Raw genomic sequence first — 22,141 nt, 5'->3', positions numbered from 1 at the left:
ATATTTCTGTGGCCAGGCTTAATCTCTATAACCATACATACACCTTCCCACCATGACCTCAGGAGACCCTGCCGGGAGCTCTCTCCCTGACCCATGGACTGTGGCCAGGCTCAAGAGAGTAGATGAGAAACAATAAGAAAATATTTGCTGATCTTAGGATCTTAGGATGTATGAGTGTCTTTATTATTTTTTAAAATGGAAACTTTATGGGATTCAGAAAGCCATCCCTTGATAAACTTGGCGTCTTTCCATGTTTTTTTTGCATAGCTCTGAAGGAGTTTTCAACACACACAGGAGTTAAAAGACTTCTAAGCAGCGACAGTACGGCCGGTCACAAGCGTGTGTCCCTTTGGCATGCAATCGCTCGTCTCCAGGACGCCGGCCCACCTCACCTACTATTTGTCTGTGTCTCTGTGGCTGTTGTGTGGCTGGCATCTACCCCCATGCTGGCGTGCCAAAGGAGTGAATGAACAATGGGTTACCCTGGCACTGGCGGGTGTTTTAATAACTGTGGAAAATGAGGAATTTACAGATGCATGATTCAAGCTCCCACTTCAAAGGTCCTCCACCAAAATCCTCCTGAAATTAGAAACAATACTACTGAACATAATGCACCCTTTTGCATGGCTGCCCAACATGACTATAAATCTGTGTGTGCAGCGTTTGGGAAAGTTACATGGCTGGGAAACCAATGCCCTGCTTTCATCTGGAATTTATGTGCAGTGTTCAGTAGGTAGGTCCTGTCTGGGAAATATGAGGGATGTAATAGGAAGCAATTTGCTTTTCACTGGCAGTCAAGGCTCAAGGCAGTCCTGGGCTCATTGACCAGGGGTTTAACCAGCAATGCCACATGGCTAGATCCTCTTAGGACTGAAGTGCCTTAACTCTGAATGGAGAACATTCTCTCCTCGCTGGTCTGAGACTATACTGGCAAGGAGGAGACATAGCCCTCTGTGTCCCACTCCGTTCTTCGCCTTCTCTGCTTTCTCATCTGCTCCTCAGTAGATATCCCAAGCCCTTTCGATGCTTTCAGTGGATGCTGTGTCTCCGGCAGTGGCTCCTCCTTCAGGCCTGTTCTGCTCCAGATCTATTGTTTTTCTTTTCATTAATAATGACTACCATTCATCTAATGCATAGTGGGTCCCACACTGTGCAAGTACTCATTAAACCTCACTTCACCTTGAGAGCTAGATTTTGTTTTTAGAGATGGGGTCTTGCTATGTTGCGCAGGCTGAACTCAAATTCTTAGGCTTGAAAATCCTGCTGCCTCTGTCTCCTATAGTTGTTGGGACTAACGATGTATGGGCAACTCCCCCTGGCTGAGAGGTGAATCTGCTTTATTCCTAATTTTTATAAAAAAAATTTTTTTTTTTTATACAGGCTCTCGGGAGTATAGTGGTGTGATCATGGCTCGTTGCAACCTCTGCCTCCCGGGTTCAAACAGTCCTCCCACCTCAACCTCCTGAGTAGCTGGACGTTCAGGTGCATGCCACCACTCCTGGCTAATTTTTGTATGTTTTGTAGAGACAGCGTTTCATCATGTTGGCCAGGCTGGCCTCGAACTCCTGACCTCAAGTGATCTGTCCACCTCTGCCTCCCAAAGTGCTGGGATTACAGATGTGAGCCACCATGGCCGGCCTATTTCTAATTTTTACGTAAGAGAATAGCCTCAAAATGCATAAGTAACTTGCCCACGGTCAGACAACTAGAATGAGAATTAGAAATTTAAACCCAAGTCCAACACCCAAACTCATTCACTATATGATATTCTTCCCACTTCTCACCTTAAAACTAAATGATGGCATTGCGCATTCTTTCAGATTAGCAGCAACAACACTATTTACCTTGAACATATTTCACAAATAGCATTTATGTTTTAGCTGGGTCTCTTGGACATGGTGCTTCAATAGAAAGTTCTAATTGTTATTGTTAGATTTTCCACACTGTGGCAAATGTTGACAAGAGGGTGGCAGCTTCCGCTTGCCTACGAAAAATACCACCCAGACGGGGAGGCCTGTGGTTTGCTGGCCTGCTTCGTCCAGTCCATGACAGAGTGGTGTGGCTATTATTATGAGACAGGACAAATCCTGTACAGTGTTCTCTGGGCACTGTTGATATTTGCCTTGATAATTCTTATTTCTTCCCATTAAGATGGACCAGTGTTTTATTCTATGTCTCCTTCTGATATGCTAAAAACCTTCAATCCAGGCTGGTGTCAAGTGCTTTCTAAAAATTCTTTTATAAAGTTCCTCTTAGGCAGATACTAGATATGAAATAATAACTACCAGCAGTAGCCAAAAGACCCTGTGCTATATTATTTTTGTCATCTCATCCTCACTTTAAAATATTTGAGAAATGTAATTTTACTTTTGAGGTATTTAAATGAGGAAACTGAGATAATTTAAGTAATTTTTCTGAAGCCACACTGTTTAGCAAATCTGGACCTTAAACTGACGAAGCCATCAAGGCAATGTTGGAAGTCTAGTTATGGCTGATGTGGTATATGATTCATTACATTTTTACCAGCTCCATAATTAGAAACTGGGTGGTTATGCGTGGTTTACTGTGGTAGAGATTGATGATGGTTCAGTTAAAGATCAAAGAAGAATCATTTCCCAGTTCTCTATCCATTCATATTGTTTTTTTTTTGTTTTTTTTTTTTAAATTCTTCTTAACTTTCTTTTTTTTTAACCTTCTTTCCCAGAGTGAGTGCAAGCCAAGAAATCTTTGGAGTGTGACTTTGGGGCCGGGTGGTGTTTCGGTGCCACATAATGATAGAGTAGTGCATCATCCGTTGCTAGATCAGGGTCTCCTTGGGTGATGGAGTGCTCTTCCTGGAAGTCTAGGGCAGGGGAAGGAGCCCGGGGGCATGAACAAAGCTCTTGATGTTCTATCAAATTGGTACAAAACTTTTAAAAGTTCTTTTATTTTTTCCTTTCTTCCTATATATTGAAAATATTTTAAGGATATGTATTTCTTTTTAAGTTTTTGCTTTTGATTACAACATTTTTATTCTTCGGTTCTAAGTCTTTTAGAAATTTCCATATGAGTTTTCTGCATCTCATGAGTTATTTGGCATATGTTTCTGAATTTCCAATTGCATAGACTGTTTTTTGTGTGTGTGTGAGAAGGAGTCTTACTCTGTAGCCCAAGCTGGACTGCAGTGGTGCAATCTTGGCTTACTGCAATTTCTGCCTCTAGGACTCAAGCGATTCTCCTGCCTCAGCCACCCAAGTAGCTGGGACTACAGGCACATGCCAGTACTCCCGGCAAATTTTTTGTATTTTGGTAGAGACGGGGTTTCACTATGTTGGCCAGGCTGGTCTCGAACTGCTGACCTCAGGTGGTCTGCCCATCTCGGCCTCCCAAAATGCTAGGTTTATAGGTGTGAGCCACCACACTTGGCCTAGATTTCTAATGTATTTATTTTTATGTATAATGTCTAACTTGATTACAGTGTGATCTGAGAGCGTGGCCCCTCTGTTCTGAGTCCCCGAAATATGTTAGAACCGGTTTTAGGACATTGTTTTTTGGTTCATTTTTGTAAAATTTTCATGTGTGTTTCAGAAAAATATTTACTCTCTAATGGTTTGGTCCAAGGATCTATGTTTGTCTGTAATTTAAGTTCTTTGATTTTATCATTGAAATCTATTTCTTTTTCTTTTCTTTCTTTCTTTTTTTTTTTTTTTTTTTGAGACTGAGCCTTCCTTTGTTGCCCAGGCTGGAGTGCAGTGGCACAATCATGGATCACCGCAGTCCCAACCTCATGGGCTCAGGAAATCCTCCCACCTCAGCTCCTGAGTAGTTGGGACTACAGGCACACACATCTATGCCCAGCTAATTTTCTATTTTTTGTAGAGATAGGGTTTCACCATGTTGCTCCAGCTGGTCTCAAACTCTTCCTCAGCCTCCCAAACTGCTAGGATTGCAGGCATGAGCCATCATCACACCTTGCTGAAATCCATTTCTTTCTAAATTTTTATCTGTTTAATTTGCTAATAAAAGAGACAGGTATATTGAAAGCTCTTACTATATGATGATGAATATATCAATTTTTGCAGTTTATTAGTTTTTGCTTTATAAATTTCTAAGTTATATTAGATGTGCACAAATATAGAACTATTATATAATACTGGCAAATTTAATGTTTACAAAATTATAATGTAGTAGACTCTTTGTTTTTAATAATGTGTTCTGCTTTAAAGTGTATCTTGTCAAGTTAATTTTATGGCCCGAGGTTTTTTTTTCTTTTTTCTTTTTGGATTTTTTTTTTGGTATTTGTCTACATAGTTCTTATTTTTGACCATTCTTAGGGATATTTTATAAATCTGTCTCTTAGGAGGAATGTATATCTTTAAAAGAAACAGACAATCTTTGTCTTTCAATTGGATATTTCAGATTATTTATATTTAGTGTGATTTGGGAGTGTATTTAGACTTATTTCTTACTTTAACTTACAATTTGTCTTGCTTTTCACATTCTATTTCTGTTCTTTTAGGAATAATATTGGAAATTTTTCTTTCATTTCAGAAGAAATTATCTTTATATTTTAATAGGGCATAATATGCTACTGTGTTCATGAAGCCAAGGCACAGTCGTGAATTTAACAACAACAATAAATACGTAGAAGCCCATGGTCCTGATTTCAAACACTGCCAAAATATAAATCATTTGTTTGATGGTGGAAAGAAATCCTAAACTTTTTCCTTTATATGGTTTTTGTCTTGGGATATGCTTAAGTTATGAAAACACTATAACCATTTCTCACAAATGGATTTAATAACAGGTTTCCTCTTTTTTATTTGTTTCTCATTAGTACCTTTTCCACGGTACCTGGATTTATTTCTGGCTTCCAGGTTTCTACAGATTCTAGATGGAGCATCCTCTTTCTGTTCCCTAACTTCACCCTTACAGGTCCTCTCATAGGTAGCAACACAGATGTCTATAGCCACTCACAACCCGCAGGCTCTAGCAACTAAAACAAAGAAACAATTATGCTTTTACATTAGAGATGTTTAATAAACAAAGAAAAAAAAAAAGCTCAGAGACTTGGATGGAAGTGTAGGGTGAGAGGGTGAGATTTTTAAAGTTCACAGAACCTTTCCTAAACAATCAGAGAGACCAGTATCACTACCGGCTTTTTGTTTTTTGTTTTTCTGTTTTTGTATTGCCTCATCTCCCTGTGCCCTTGGATTCCCTGTGTATTTACCTGGTTTTCACATCCCATCAGGTATCCCTGGTCTAAAGAATTCTATACTGCAACATATTCAAGAGCTGTTTGGTGATGTTACAACGTAACTCAGATTTTCCATTGCTCAACAAGAAACATGTTTTAGAAATCACTGTGAGAATTGAAATGGAAGTTGTGGGTACACAGGAGCCCTGGGAAGAGACTTCTTTTTAGACGCTCTTCCTATACCTGATAGTATTCAGAAGTTGAAAAAAAATCAGTATGAACTTAAAAATACTATCAAAAATACCTCTTTTAACATTTAACCCCACAATAAGGCATTGCCCTCTATGGATAAACTCTAGTTTATCAGTATTAGTCCAGTTGGAATATTAGTCCAGTTCTTCACATGATCTGTTTAGACCTTTTACTTGTGGTTGGCTCTTCTCAGCTCTTGGCCAGTGTGTGCTCAAGAAATGCAAATTAACATTTTATATACATCTAAACTGATTCTAGTCAGGCGCAGTGGCTTATGCCTGTAATCTCAGGACTTTGGGAGGCCAAGATGGTCAGATGACCTTAGGTCAGGAGTTCAAGACCAGCCTGGCCGGCATGGTGAAATCCTGTCTCTACTAAAATTACAAAAATTAGCCAGGTGTGGTGGTGCACGCCTATAATCCCAGCTACTTGGGAGGCTGAGGTAGGAGAATCACTTGAACCCAGGAAGTGGGTTTGCAGTGAGCCAAGATAGCACCACTGCACTCTAGCCTGGGCAATAGAGTGAGATTCTGTCTCAAAAAACAAAAAGCAAACAAACAAAACAGATTCTTGTGAGGCAAGCAAATTTGCTAGGGCAAAATCCAGTGGGGATAATTACTGGTCTTCCTTATGATGAATGGTCTATGGACATTGGTCTGTCTTTAATTATCCTATCAGCTTTTGCTAGTTTTAGAACTCAAGGCTATAGGAAATCTCTTTCTCTTTAAAAATAGTTTTAGGAGATAAGGATCAAAATTAAATAGCCAGAACAGGTGTTTGTCTACAAACGTGTACATGCATTGGCACATAGCTGCTTGAACGTGCAGTGTGTGCCAGCTTGGTAACTGTGGGTGGAATTTGGGCATTAGCTCTAGAATACTCAACCTACAGAATATTTTCTCTTTTTCTAATCTGAACAAAAGCATCAGAGGACTGCATCTTTTCTACATGAGTAGTAATGATTCAGAAATTGGGACTGAGGGATGAGTTATTCCATGTGAGATTAATGCATTTACTCCCTAAAGTGCCTCTTTCAAATGCAAACCTTTATAAAATATAGCATACACTTGGCTGCCTTCCTTCATGGAATATTCTAGATAGAATTTGACCCTGTCTAGATGGGTAGAGTAATTATTAGAAAACTGGTATATTTCAGTGCAAGAATAGAGGATGCCCATGGGGTTATTGAGCTGTGTGGAGATGTAAGCCCTGAATTAAATGCCCTGCAGGCTATAGTTATTGAGTTTTTCTTATCTGCTGTCCATAATTTTCCGATTTCTGTCTTATGATAAAACCGACATTCCTATTTTTAATTCCTGCCCGATTAGCCATGACATTTATTATTTAAATTGACAGATTGTTGATCATTACTGAAGATAGGCAATATTTACACAATGCTTATTATCCTATTCTTTTTACTTGGAATGTGTTTGAATATTCCCAAGATGGATTGGATAGGAGAGAGAAGCAATTTAACTTTAGGGGAGGTGGCCGGGCATGGTGGCTCATTCCTGTAATCCCAGCACTTTGGGAGGCCAAGGTGGATGGATCACTTGAGGTCAGGAGTTTGAGATCAGCCTGGCCATCATGGTGAAACCCTGCCTCTACTAAAAAATAAATAAATACACACACACACACACACACACACACAAGCTGGGTGTGGTGGTGCGTGCCTGTAATCCCAGCTACTTAAGTGGCTGAGGGAGGAGAATCGCTTGAACCCAGGAGATGGAGGTTGCAGTGAGCCGAGATGGCGCCATTGCACTCCAGCCTAGGTGACAGAGCAAGACTGTCTAAACAACAACAACAACACCACCACACCACCACAACAAAAAACTTTAGGGGAGGAAGGGCTTGTGGCATGACTTCACAAAGATGGCTGTAACAGTCCTCCCGGCCACATCATCCTCTAAACTGTGGCCTTGGCCCCCAATGGGAGATGGGGTCTACATTCGATCCTCTTATTTCTGGGTAGGTTTGTGACAATTACAGCAGAAGGGATGCTATGTATCTTCCAATTCTAGGTCTTAAGAGGCAAGGCAGGTTCTGCCATATCACTCCTTTTTTGGAGTTCTGAGCCATCAGGCAAGAGATCAGACTCTACCAAGACTTCCATGCTCTGAGGAAGCTACATGGAGAGGCTACATGGTGAGTAGCATACAGTTAATAGCTCCAGCTGAGGGCCAGGCTGACAGGCATCAACCTCCAGCCACATGCATGAAGACACCACCAGATAATTCCAGCCTTCATCTCCTGAATTCCCTCCCGCAGCTGTTGAGTCTTCCCAGCTGAGACCACAGACATCATGGAACGGAGACAAATGTCCTTGCTGCATCCTTTCCAAATTCCTGAACCACAGAATCCAGAGTGGTTTGTTAGACGGTAACTGGAACAAGGCCCTAGGGATTCTTCTGGATGTAGAAACCAAGAGTTTCAGTTTATAGTCTTTGGAAAATGCAATATGGGGTAGTGGAGCTATGGAGCTCTGGAGTTAGACAGATCTGGATTCAAATCCTGGAGCCACCAGATGTTATACCTTTCTCAGCTTCAATTTCCTCATCTGTGGAATGGAGATAATACTCATAGTCTGTCGTAGGGTTTTGTGATGATAGTGTATTGGGTATAAAGTATTTATCAGGCAAATGACACAGAATAAATACTCATACTTTTTGCCATGTGTATATGTAATAAGACTGAATTCTCAAAGATTCCTATTACTGCCTTCCTGATTCTCAGATGTGTTCCAGATAATTGAGCTTTCTAGATAGATGAAGCTCTACTATATTACCATTGAGATTTAATAATGCTATTTTCACAACTTAAAACGTGGAAAGAAATAGCAGGGCATACACTCTGAAGCAGAGGTTGTTAGATTGTAAGTCCGAGGAGGGCAGAGACCACATCCCTTATTTTCTGTCTTCAGAGTCAAGCACAACTGAACACCATCGAAAGTGCTCAATAAATACTTTTCATGTGAATCACCTTAAGATTCAATTCAAGTAAGCTTTAGATTACACAAAGGATGGGGGATAACCTCATTATTCCTTATTTTCAGAGGCCTGAAATTTCCACATTGAATTACAGTATTTTTCAGACGACTTAATTTGCTTAGGGCCATGGACGCACACAGCTATTAAGATAATCACTTTTATTTGTAGATCAAAAATATTTTCCCCATATTCTTGGAATATTATGATGGATATTAAATAATTTGTTAAGTAATTAGCCCAATGCATTTTTTTGCATAAAATGCTTACAGTTTTGGTTTTTATGATTCAGAGGCCAAACTGGTAATTTTAAGCCAGTGATGTGTTTTAAATTAATTATTACTTTAAACTTCCTTCATAATTGCAGTCACACTAGGCAGCAGCTCAATTTTCTTGTCACAACATATAGAACTTTAATTAGAGTGAAAATTATGAAGTATGGCAAGGGATTTTGCTATATTCCAGTAACCCAATTTTTAATGGAAATACTGTGTTCTGATTTTTATTCAGTGAAACAGCATATAAGTTTCTCTCAGGGAGTTACATAACCTTGAAACCTTTGGAATTTTATTGATGACTAATATAGAGGCTACAAAAGCAAATTCCATTTTCCAAGGTCCAGAGTTACTTGAGTATTATCCTCATAGGTTAGGTTATGCTGTGGTAACAACACAGTTTCTGTGTCACACCACGTCCATTTTTTTGTGTGTGTGAATTTTTTTACCGGTCCAAAATGTCAGTCCAAATCCATTTTAAATTGACGTGACCCACCATGTGGTGGCTCCACCTTCCAGGCCCTGTGATCTTGGGGCGCCTGTGTCTCAGCATCTGTATTTACCATCACTGTAGCAAGGGACACCAGCTCAGAGAACCTCACCTGGACTCTGGATCCCTCTCCTCAGAAATGATACCTGTCACTTTCACTTCACACTTCATAGGCCAAAACAGGTCAAAAGGCTATGTTTAATTTCACTAGGTGGGGAAGTCATTCTCTTGTATGTCAAAGAATGGGAAACATTGGCAAGCCCAAGTAATGCTATAGCAAGTAACACAGAGGTTGCAAGAACGGGTTCAACATCTTTTTTCAGGCAAACCTTTTTTTTCCTCCAACTGGATGAAAATTGCATTGAATACAAATGGAATCTTACTTCTCTAATGTGATTAGTACAACTTAAAGTACCATAAAGTACAGTACAGCTTACTGCAGAATGGGATCTTGTAGGAGGTGGTTCTGTCTTGGATTCTTTTCAGGGGGTGGGGATGCTGAGTGATGGAACTGCCATAGGGACTTGGTGACAGCATTGCTTTGCTGAGAATGCAGTTCTGAGGCAGGGACCTAGAGGATGATACCATATGGAGGATCTCCTTTAATTATCTCCCTTGGTGTGAGATTGGGAGATAGGTAGATACACAGTTTGAAAAGTAATCAGGGCAACTACAGCCGAATATTGTTACACATTAGATAGTAACTACAGGGATTGAAATATTCACCTTTCTTTTCCTAAGAACCATCTTAGAACCACTTCCACCCGCTATCTGTCATTGTTCTGTGCTCAATCAAAAGAACGTACATATAAAGTGAAGGTCTGATAAGACCGAATCTACAAGGTGTATTAAGTCTCTAATCTTTTTTCCCCTTTAAGCCAAAAAGAGTATATTATATATGTGCTGATTTTTAATTGCTGAATATGATTTCCTGTCATATGATTTTCTACTACTGCCTATAGGCTCTGGATCTATGCAAGGAAAGTGTCAATAATTTGAAACCCTTGATACTTTCCGTTATGTCACTAACAGCCTTTGGCCAATAGGTGTTAAGCAAGTTTTTGATGAGGAGGCTTTGGTCCAACGGGTTGTTGGTACAACCTGGGGCCAACCTGGTAACGGAAATGCATCATCGGGACATCTGGGTAAAGAGGAGTCAGACACTTAGTGCCCTTTGTGTTTCTCCTATACACAAAATAATCTCTACATGTAACTAACAAATGAACTTTCCCAGCACACTGTTTTTGTCGTATTATCACAGATTTCACTTGTGAGGATCTACAGGGTTGGGGTGGGGTTGGTGTGGTGTTGAAGTCTGTAAGAGTGTTTATGCAATTGCCTTTCCCAGTAAGTGGCAGTCATTTAAGAAGCAATCTACATCAGAGAATGTACTTGAGGTTTAGTGTTTGTTCACATTTTCCATTGTTCTATTATTACCACATGTGCAATTTTTATTCTTAACAGCATTTTGATAGTTTATCGCCTTTTCAATAAAAACAGGGCCCTGCACCAAAGGATATGGCCCTGCAATAGGACTAAGAACAACAACCATGTACCAGGTGCTCATACAGCATGTTGGTGTCAATATTTGAAAAACAGAGCATCAGTACCCTGGCCTGAGGGCATTTTAGCACGGATTGTTTACCAGAGTGATGGCACTTTCTAGGAAAGGAAAATGAGAAGAAGGCCTATTTCGAGAAAAAGAAATTGTTGCAGCTAACGAGAAAGGTTTAATTTGATTTTTTCTTATATTATTCTCTCTTGATTTTTCTCAATGCAAAGTCATACAATACCATGTACATTGTTACTTTTATTCTTTCATTCATTTAGCAATCATGTGTTGGTTACTATGTGACAGGAAGAGGCTAAAGATAAAGAAATATGATCTTCAAGGATTTGCTGTCCCATAAGGGATATACATAGATTAGGAATTAGAAAAATAGAGTAAAATAAAAACAAGGTACATGGGAGCATGTAGAAGGGCCTAAAGAATCTAGCAGAGGGGCTGGGTGCAGTGGCTCATGCCTGTAATCCCAGCACTTTGGAAGGTCGAGGTGGGCGGATCACCTGAGGTCAGAAGTTTGAGACCAGCCTGCCCAACATGTTGAAACCCCGTCTCTACTAAAAATACAGAAAATTAGCTCGGCGTGGTGGCATGTGCCTGTAATTCCAGCTACTCAGGAGGCTGAGGCAGGAGCATTGCTTGAACTTGGGAGGCGGAGGTTGCAGTGAGTTGAGACTGCGCCATTGCACTCCAGCCTGGGCAACAGAGCGAGATTCTGTCTCAACAACAAAAAAGAATTGTCTAGGAGAGGAAGGGGAAAGGAGAAAGATGATTATGGCTTTTTGAGTCTTGAAGGATATACACAAGTGGATCAAAGGGGAATGAGCGCTCCAGGCAGAGGGAAGAGCCTAGAGACATCAATCCTCATGAGTGTTTAGGGAGTGGGAAGTGATGTGTGAGGTTGGAGCATCAGTGAGAAAGGCTTGTGGCCCTACGTATGGCCAATCATGATCTGGAAGCCTCACAACCCAGCACTCTGGTGCCTCAGCAAGGAGTGAACTTCATCCTAGAGGCACTGGGGAGGCACTGAAAAGTCAGAGACTGGGAGAGATAGAACGTGATTCTCATGTCAGGAAGATGACTCTAAAGGCCAAGTGGAGTTTTGACAGCAGGCCGTATTCCAGGTCAGAGATGATGACCAGAGTGGCAGTGGGTGTGGCAAGAAAGGGCAATAGGGGAGATGTTTAGCCTGTAAAATTGAGAGCTTGTTAAGTGATTGAATGTGGAGGCTTAAGAAGAGGAATGACCAGGGATGGTTTTTATGTTTCTGACTTGTGTGACTAGCATTAAACAAAGTCAGGAATGTAGGGGAATCATCTTTGAAGGAAAGATAAGTTTGAGATGCCTGAAAATTGAAAGGGTTATGCCCATTAATGCAGTAATACTGGCTAACATTTATTGAAAGCTCAGCATACACCAAATATTGTCATAAATTGTATATGGTAACTGATTTAATCCACACAACCACCCTAACAGCTATTGTTCATGTATTTCATCAAATCTAAGGTACCATCCATTATAAGACACATCTGGATTCAAAGATGTTAAAATGTCCCTCTTAGAATTAATGTAATGTAGTATTATTCCTATTTTATAGATGAAAAACCTGAGGCAGAAAGATTAAGTAATTTATCCAAAGTCATATAGTAAATGGAGGAGCTAGGCTTCAACTCTAAGCAGTCTGCCTTCTAAAATTTTTCATTTAATCACTGTATTACATCTCCTGTTGGTACATATGAGTTGCTGCATATGATCCGGGACGGAGATAGAGATCCAAAAAATTTCTTCATTAAATGGCAGAAGTGGAGATAGTGTTTATGGTACATAACTAATAAAGTTGTGATAAGGTCCTTTTTTTTTTTTTGAGACAGAGTCTTGTTTTGTTGCCAGGTGCCAGGCTGATCTCGGCTGGCAGTGGCGTGATCTTGGCTCACGGCAACCTCTGCCTCCCGGGTTCAAGCAATTCTCCTTCCTCAGCCTCCCTACTAGCTGGGACGACAGGTGTGTGCCACCACACGCAGCTAATTTTTGTATTTTAGTAGAGACGGGGTTTCACCATGTTGGCCAGGATGGTCTCCATCTCCTGACCTTGTGATCCACCCTCCTCTGCCTCCCAAAGTGCTGGGATTACAGGCATGAGCCACCGTGCCTGTCTGATCAGGTCCTTTAAATTAAAACTAAAATAACTTTGATAATTATAATAAATGCCTCTTTTGATACATCAAAACACCTCAAAATATCAGAGTATACATATTTCAGGCAATTTTATTTTTTTACAAGAGAAACTAAAGATACAACATCAACGAAGTTGATCAGAATTTCCCAATGAAAAATTACAAGTTTCCAAAGAGGAGACTGGGGCGCAGTAGATTTTCTTAAATCATCAGCTTCTGAGATCCCTAAGCACGTGGCCATTTCCTCGCATCACGTGTTTTATGAAATGCCAGTCGAGAGGTGGAGTAGAATGGAAATCTAGAAATCATTGCCATGCAAATGTGCAGAAGCAAAACTGTATGTTTGCATGTGAAGCTCATGGTATCTGCAGTCCTGGGAAGAATTAAATTCCTTACCTGTGGGCAGGTGTGTATTTGGCCACATGCCTTTACTTATTGGGCAAGACAATGTCCCTCAGCACCGTGAGTCACTGCTTTTGGATGCAATCCTTCTGACTCAAGAGTAACAACTTTGTTTTTCAGGCACAGTTTGTTTCCCCCATCTTCCCCCTGCCCCTGACTCCTGTCTCTCTTCCTTTTCCTACTGATTATCAGTTCCTAGTGGAGGAAGAAGGAGGGAGGAATTGATGGGTTTTAAAGACAGAAGCCCAGTTTACAGAGTTGCAAGGGAAATAAGAAAGCAACATTTGGAGCCTGGTGCTCAGTTTGCTTTAAGCTTTAATCAGGCAAGAAGGATAAGCTGGGAACAGGTCCAAGGAGGTAGGTTGCAGAAAAGCAGCGTCTCCATGGCCTTCTCAGCAAGCTCAGGTGCAGAAGATAAGCATACATTGTCTTTGAAAGGAGAACAGTCTTTGAAAGTAGAATAGTCAGGGAAAGAGGGTTGCTTCAGCAGCCAGCCTTCCAGATGGGGTCAGTATGGACAGCCTCACGAGCAGCTGCAGTTTAACCCAAACAATCACACATGTTTGTAAGTGCCTTTCGTCCAACTTGCTGATAGTGTAATGACAATAAACAGAGCAAATGAAGTAGCTGCTTCAGCAAGGAATGAGTTTTCGAAAGAAGAAACCCATGTTTTTGAGAAGAGCATTTCTAAACTTCATTTAATTTGCTGCATTTGGGCCCCTGAAAAAAACTGATGATAGCTCACATTTTAATTTGCTGTGGTTATTTAATCTTACTCCAGTTAAATCATCTTCACCAAATTTTTTTTTATAAACTTAAAAAGATTGCCTATTTGTTTACGTAAGGGTACTTGGGTAGGAAAGAATTCCATTTCTATTTATTTAGCTATCATGTTTATAATACAACTGTCTCCATATTTTAATTTCTCATTTATTTTCTACCATGACCTCTTCCATTAGCTCAATAATGCATATTAAGTAATCAGATTAGCTAGGTGATAAACTGCTGTATGCAAATTTTTTGAAAAGGTGGTGGCTTATAAATATATTCCAAGATTAAAAAAAATAGTGAAAGTATGAAGGCCATCTTTGAGAGGATGAAAACAATTTTCTTTCACTAGAGTTTCACAGAGAGAAGGCCTGAGATACAGAGGGAAAACATAATAATTTTCTGAAAGGTAGAAATAGGTGATGGACTGAGAGGTGAATTTCTGGGACTGGGGGGTTCAGGCAGACAAAAACTTCTTACAGAATATATCAGAAGTTATATTCTGCACCTGCTAATAGGAACTGTGAATAGTGTCCTCCACAAGATGAGGGTTTATATGGATCTCATTTAAGTCCAGATGTAGGCAAGCTGTTCTGTTATACGGTAGTTCCTTAATGTCATCAGGAATCAGGCTCTCTGCTCTCATCCTCAGGCTTACAAAATGGTTGTTGGAGCTCCAGCAATCACAACCATGAATCAAATAGGAAAAAAGAGGAAGAAAAGCATGAGTGAAGGGGACCTGCTGATTAAGGGAGTCTCCTTTACAGGGTTTCCCCTGATGTGCCCCTACATCACATGCCTGTCTGCAAAAGGGCTAAGAAAGGTAGTTTTCTGTACTGGGTAACTGCCTCCCTCTCCCAGTGGTTCTGCTAGTAAGGAAATAGGGGTAATGCTAATTGGATAGGATATAGAATCCTTTGTCATAATGCAGTAGGAAGGATAGCCGTAGATTAACAATATTGAAGGCAAACCTAGGTTATTTTATTATTTTAGCAAGGATCAAAATTTTCAGGAGGAAAAATGTAAATGTTCCTTTTTTGTTAAGATGATTTAGCTCTGGACACTACATAATCAAGACTACAACATGTGACTGCTTCCAGGGATGGCTGAGTCATCAAGGCAACAATTAGAGAAAATTCAGATCACTGAAAAATTAAATGTAGATATTGATCTCCTAATTCTACAGAGCTATACTGGCAAGAAGGGTACTATGATTATTACTATTGTGAATGGTGTTTGAGAGTCAGGAGATGAATATGGAGTTGCCTCATTTTCTTTAAAGCAATTTTTCAGAGGTCGCTTAAATAGCTGGATCTGCATCCGTGGATCCTACTACCACAGGGACAAAAGGCCCAAGGGGCTAGAGCACTGGAGAACTTGTAGTAACTAGAACTTTTTAAATTGATGTCCACAGGTAATAAACGACTTTGTGCAGTTGGCTGTGGTATTTATGCTCCAAGGAAACGTAAACCTCTGATGTTTATCTTGCAGCTCTTTGTCTACTGGCAACCATTGATCTCTTCTCAAAAACTTCCAGTGACACACACATGTCCCTTATCTCCACCTACCACACACAAATGGGATTTAAGAAACAAGGTCTCTCCTAAAAAAAGAAGTTAGAAAAAGCCAAAAAACAAAAACAAAACAACAGCAACAAAAAACCCCTTTGTTAACTCTAAATAACAACTCTATTGTTACATCAAATGAAAGTAAGTAGAAGTTGCCAGAAATTTAGTTCTACCATATTTGAAATATTTATTTTACCGTATAACAGGGACAACCTTATGGGAACAAGGAGTGGGCTTGATGATGGCAATTACTTTACATGGTGTCAGTGATCTAGAATATAGCCCAGAAGATTTGGTTGGATTGTAATCACCGACTAACTCCAGAAGCCTCTGTGCTTGGATTAGCTTCACTGGGCATGAAATAAGGCACAAAATTAACTGTTCTTTTCTTTTTCTGGAGAATTTTATACATAGCTACACCCCATATGAAAAATAGAAATAATTTTTGTTTTTAATACTGAACCAACTAAAAAAATGTGAAAGAAATAAATTCAAGTGTGTGAAAGCGTAAGGAGGCAAAGGAAATAATTCTATTATATTTATTTTTCAACAAGAGCTTACATCTGTTTCTAATTTACACAGATTATTGACACATCTGGATGTTTGGCCTTAGGAATTGTAAGTTGCTGCAGTGGCATTTATTTTTTGAATCAACTCCTCAGACCACCCTGGAACTCACACACTAGTTTGGAGAGGAGGTTGTGATATTTTAAATAAAGTTGCCTTCTGGCATTTTGAAACCAGTGCAAATGGGATTCTGTCATCTTGCGTTTTATAAATTGTGGTTTTGCATTTTTGACACCTGCAGGAAAAATAAGACCGAAGCCAAAGGCCTAAATGGCTTGACAGTGACAAATTATAATAGCCAGATAAAGCTATCAGGGAGTCGCTGGAGAATGGTGTAGTTCGCCACTCACTTTAACTGTAGGGAACCCCAGATTTCAGCAGAAACAAAATAGTTAAGGAGCCAGTGACTGATGAAAATGCTGTTTTCATGTGGCCTGATGGGAGCGTGCATTCTAATGAGGAGAATGGGATTGTTCAAAAGTAGGTTTGATTAATACTTTACCTCTTGGACTGATTCCTTTGTAATCGGGAGCTAACTTTTCTCCCTATGTGGTCTGATTGTAGTAATTTATTCCAAGGGTATGAACAATGGGAATCATGAAGTAGACCTTTCAGATTTGAAAAAACAAAAACAGAAACATGATGAAACACTTATTTCATGGCAAATATTTCTTAATTGGAGTAGCATGATGTTATTAAAAGCAACAGAAGACCATACCTCAAAATCCTCATGCAAATTGGGGAAAACAAAACCAAACCCTCCTATAGTTCTTTAGTCTAAATGCACAATAGAAATAATTAAGCAGACAAAGTGGTGTGATTAGTGTTGTTGAAGAGGGCTCTTTGGAGTTCTCACAGTAGTTCTGATTTTTTGTTTAGCTGTCACAGCAAACCTTAAAAATTCTCTCCCGTTGGAGATAAAGAGTTCCTAGACTGCGTGATATTGCACAGCAGACTGACAGAAGAAAAAATGACATCTGGCTTTATCATTCCTTAGAGGCAATTACTGCGCTTTCCTTTGAAAGGAAATGATCACATTTAGAGAGCATCCGATATATCCTAGAAACAAACCTATCTATTGTGCTGACATTCTTGTCTTTAGAAATTATTTTGTTACATCTTCACAAAGCGAAAGCACCAAACGTATGTCAATACCTGAAATAAATGATAAAATGTCCCCATGTATCAACCTAGAATCAATTAATAATGTAGAATGGAGATTCACTTCTTATAACCTCCTAGTAGAGATGGCAGGGAAGGAATCAGAATCAGAGGCCAAGTCCAAAGACTCTACCTTGTATAAAACAGTTATGTAATTAGCATGTTCCTATCTCCATTTAAGAACCATTTTCAATTTTAAGAGCCTATTAGGTGTCCACTGGGATCAATTAATGGCCTCTGGGAATGGCTTCATTGCAAATAAATACGGTGTCACCATAGTATTGTACAGTATTGACCCAAATGACTTGAGACCTGTCTTCTAGTATTACCTATAATCCTGTCATTTTCAAGCCTCAGATCTTCTGAATGTGGGAGTCCCAAAGCTAATCTGAAAATTTTCTAGGTAAATCTTAGTGTTAGTCTTGATAAAGAACCAAATGGGCCTTTAAGAGATGCTTTGATGATGGAAGATAGGAATACACATGAAAAACTGAATTCCACAGATAACACAAGAATTATATTTAAGTGTTGTTTTGCCTTTCTTCTAACTAGAGTTAGTAAGTCACAGTCAGCTACTGTGACTAACTTAAATAGTAACTGTAAGCTGGCTTGGGAGTTGGCCGTGGCAGGGCCCAGAGATTTTCGATCCAGTGTCTTTAATGACAGACCTTTGGAAATGCACATGGACACTGACCACTAAATAATGAGCTGGTAGACAGCAGCTCAAGCCATGACTGAGCAGTGCTAGCACCTCCTCCAGGAGACTATTGCTGTCAGCCAGCCCCCTTCTCCACAGTAACCATGTGCGACAGAAAGGCCGTGATCAACAATGCGGACATGTTGGAAGAGATGCAACAGGACTCGCTGGAGTGTGCTACTCAGGCACTGGAGAAATACAACATAGAGAAGGACATTGCGGCTCATATCAAGAAGGAATTTGATAAGAAGTACAATCCTACCTGGCATTGCATCATGGGGAGGGACTTCAGTAGTTATGTGCACATGAATCTGAACACTTCATCTACTTCTACCTGGGCCAAGTGGCCATTCTTCTGTTCAAATCTGGTTAAAAGCATGGACTGAAAAGGCTGGGCGTGGTGGCTCACGCCTGTAATCCCAGCACTTTGGGAGGCTGAGGCGGGCAGATCACCTGTGGTCAGGAGTTCAAGACCAACCTGGCCAACATGGTGAAACCCCATCTCTACTAAAAATACAAAAATTAGCTGGGCGTGGTGGTGCACACCTGTAATCCCAGCTACTCGGGAGGCTGAGGCAGGAGAATCACTTGAACCTGGGAGGTGGAGGTTGCATTGAGCTGAGATCAGGCCACTGTACTCCAAGCTGGGCAACAGAGTGAGACGCCATCTCATTTAAAAAAAAAAAAAAAGCATGGACTGTTGTGCCACACACCCAGTGATCCATCCAAAAACAAGGACTGCAGCCTAAATTCCAAATACCAGAGACTGAAATTTTCAGCCTTGCAAAGGGAACACCTTGATGTTTGAAACTTTGTGTTTTGTACAGGGCATTCTCTGTACTAGTTTGTTGTGGTTATAAAACAATTAGCAAAATAAAAAAAAAAAAAAGATTTTGGGGCTAGGCACAGTGGCTTACACCTGTAATCCCAGGGAGGCCTTGGGAGACCGAGGCAGGTGGATCACCTGAGGTCAGGAGTTCAAGACCAGCCTGACCAACATGGTAAAACCCCATCTCTACTAAAATACAAAATTAGCCAGGTGTGGTGGCACATGACCGTGATCCCAGATACTTGAGAGGTTGAGGTAGGAGAATAATTTAAACCTGGGAGGTGAAGGTTGCAGTGACTGAGATCACACCATTGCATTCCAGGCAACAAGAGCAAAACTCTGTTTAAAAAAAAAAAAAAAAAAAACATTTTGGAAGGGTGTCTGGTCAAGTGTGGAAGTGTTTCTTTTCCAGGTGGTTCATTTAGTTGGGTTGGAATGCCCCAAACGTAGTCACCCCTCACAGTACATCTAAGGGAATTTGTTTCTCTTTCAATAAGCCTTTCCTTGGTTTATTTCAGGCCTCTATTGGAGCTACTAACCAAAAAATAAAAAGAAACTGGAACCAGAGAGGATCAGTTTTATAAATGCCAATTCAGAAAGGTGAGCCAAGCAGGAGAAAAGAAAGAAAGAGGGGAGACCAAGATCAGAACTTGGCCAACTCCTGATTCTCCAAGGTACAAATTCTCTGCTATGTTACCTACCCAGGCCTCTCTTCCGCTCCTCTCTTCTGATTGGACATAGGGAATTGGAGGAACATGTCTTAGGAAAGATGCCATCACGTGCTTAGACTGAGGCAGTCCCAGAAGTCTGGAGCTGGAGGATAACATTAGAGGTCCCTAGTCAAGTTTCCTTATTAAGTTTCTTTATTATACAGACGAAGACTCAAGGCCCAGAAAGGTGAAGGGATGAGTGGACATCTCTAAACATGACCCAGAGAAAACAAATGACTTTGTTTAGTTTTCTGATCTCAAGTAGGAGGAAATAATTAGAAAAAATATTCCAAACATTTGAAAAGCTGTTTCTTAGTATTTATTGACTATGCATGGTATGTTTCATCCTGAATTTGATGCAGTGGTATAGAAAAATCATGGGCTTGAAGATATTTCCTCAACAGACAAACTCGACACATATGAAACACTCAGCCAGTGGTGTTAGAAGCAAGGGTGAACGTGGACGACCACACTCTGAGGGTGATAGTTTGTTACTCAAGAAAGGAATGGCTTTCCTCTCCAGCCTTCTGGGGCTTACAGGCTAGATGGAGTTACACAGGAATTGTGTGAAGCCCATGATCAGAGATGCGCCACATTGATGGAAAGGGAGATCCTCTGGAGTTTTTGGTTTGTGGAGGTAGGAGAATCCTCTCCCTTCAGCCATTCCAAAGGGCCTGTTGTTCATGAGGATTTGGAATCTTGAGATGGTTACAGATCATTACCTGAGTCATCAGGAAGAAGTCCCTGACCTATTCTGTCTTCCTTCTTCCTTTTCTGTTTTCTCCTTATCACATTGTGGCTCAAGGCTTTCTAGAAGACCTGTTCTGATTTCAGAATCTATTGTCCATGATCTTTCTCAATGTTTTATTTTCTTTTCTTGCTGGTTGGATCACAGTCAGCTTTGATCTCTCATTAACCAGAAATTTCTATTCCTTTGACTCATTCATTTCCTTTACCAGGAAATTAAAAATGAGCCACTGTTTTATCAGGTATAACCTGTATATGATTTTCGTTTCTTTTCATACTGTGTTTAAGTTGTTCTCATTTATATTTTAAATTTGTTTTAGACCTATTTAGAAAAGGAGATATTTTACTTCTTAATTAGAAAGACCTTTATTCCTTAGCATAACTTGAACCTTTTGCTTTTCTGGGTTGAGGACTTAGTACTTTAGAATTATATAGAAATATATAATTCTTTACTTTCTTTATAAATATATTTGTTATATAAACTCATATGTACATTTTTTATAACTCATTTTTTCATTTGAGTTTTGAGCCATTCTATTTTATTTGGCAAACATCAATTTTGCTATTGTTATAGAATACCTCTAAAGTTCAAGCTTTGGATTTCCAAGTATGACCTCCGGTTGTCATGATGAAAGAATATATATTCTGTATCCAAAATGTCACTCAGGGCCAACTGATCCTTTGTGATTTGACTCAAATACCTTGTCCCATGTGCAATGAGAGACTTAGTCTTTCTGAATGTCTCAGGTCATTGGGCGGACAGGGTGCTGCCATTTCTCCTGCCTCCTTCTGGCCCTGGGGTCCTGCTTCTGTGGATTAGTGCGGTTCATGGTTTACTCACATTTGTGTGCTGTTCTTTTTATGAACTGTGCATCCCACATAGAACATTGTCCAAGTCCTTTTTTTTCTGTCACATACCAGGCTGTGTGTATAGTACACATTCACTGAAGTTTTGGGACAATGGAATTGTTTAATTAAAATAAGTTTAAATTATAGCATCATTAAAATAAATAATGGTTGGGTGTGGTGGCTCACACCTGTAATCCTAGCACTTTGGGTGGCTGAGGTGGGTAGATCACTTGAGGTCAGGAGTTTGAAACCAGCATGGTCAACATGGCAAAATCCTGTCTTTACTAAAAATACAAAAATTAGCCAGATGTGATAGCGTGTGCCTGTAGTCCCAGCTGCTCGGGAGGCTGAGGCAAGAATATCGCTTGAACCCGGGAGGCGGAGGTTGCAGTGAGCTGAAATAATGCCACTGCACTCCAGCCTGGGTGATGGAGCAAGACTCAAAAAAAAAAAATTAAAAAGTAGATAATATTGCAGCCCTTGCAAATTTTTGGTCTAGGTGCTTCTCACTATCTACCTTTTTTCAGCAGGCTGCCTGGTTTGTAATACTCCTTTTATTCTCCATCCCTCAATCCCCACCCTAATTCCTGCCATTTTCTCTCTGATTTCAATTCCATCTCTTGTTATTTCTCTTCTCTTCTCTTCTCTTCTCTTCTCTTCTCTTCTCTTCTCTTCTCTTCTCTTCTCTTCTCTTCTCTTCTCTTCTTTCTCTTCTCTTCCTTTCATGTTCCTTCTCTTCTCTTCCTTCTTTTCTTTTTGAGATGGGGTCTTGCTCTGTCCCTCAGGCTGGAGTGCAGTGGCACCATCTCAGCTCACTGCAACCTCCACCTCCTGGGTTCAAGTGATTCTCCTGCCTCAGCCTCCTGAGTAGCTAGGATTACATGCATATACCACTATGCCAGGCTAATGTTTTAGTAGAGATGGG

At 40.2% G+C, this 22,141-nt stretch overlaps 1 long non-coding RNA gene and 1 pseudogene across 1 annotated transcript in view; both read left to right on the top strand.

Moving 5' to 3' along the window:
- The window catches only part of LOC108591121 (uncharacterized), a 33,514-nt gene extending 13,948 nt beyond the window's left edge, over positions 1-19,566 (top strand). Inside the window, exon 3 of the long non-coding RNA XR_004741968.3 lies at positions 19,429-19,566. This is a non-coding gene — a long non-coding RNA (uncharacterized LOC108591121). The remainder of the gene's footprint in view (positions 1-19,428) is intronic.
- Positions 6,108-18,985, top strand: LOC118152925 (dynein light chain 1, cytoplasmic pseudogene; annotated as a pseudogene).
- Positions 19,567-22,141: the final 2,575 nt, after the last annotated feature.

The sequence above is a fragment of the Callithrix jacchus genome, chromosome 1 (genome assembly GCF_049354715.1).
Source record: "Callithrix jacchus isolate 240 chromosome 1, calJac240_pri, whole genome shotgun sequence".
Lineage (NCBI taxonomy): Eukaryota > Metazoa > Chordata > Mammalia > Primates > Cebidae > Callithrix > Callithrix jacchus.
The sequence above is the reverse complement of the archived record's forward strand: the minus strand, read 5'-3'. Positions and strand labels throughout refer to the sequence as shown.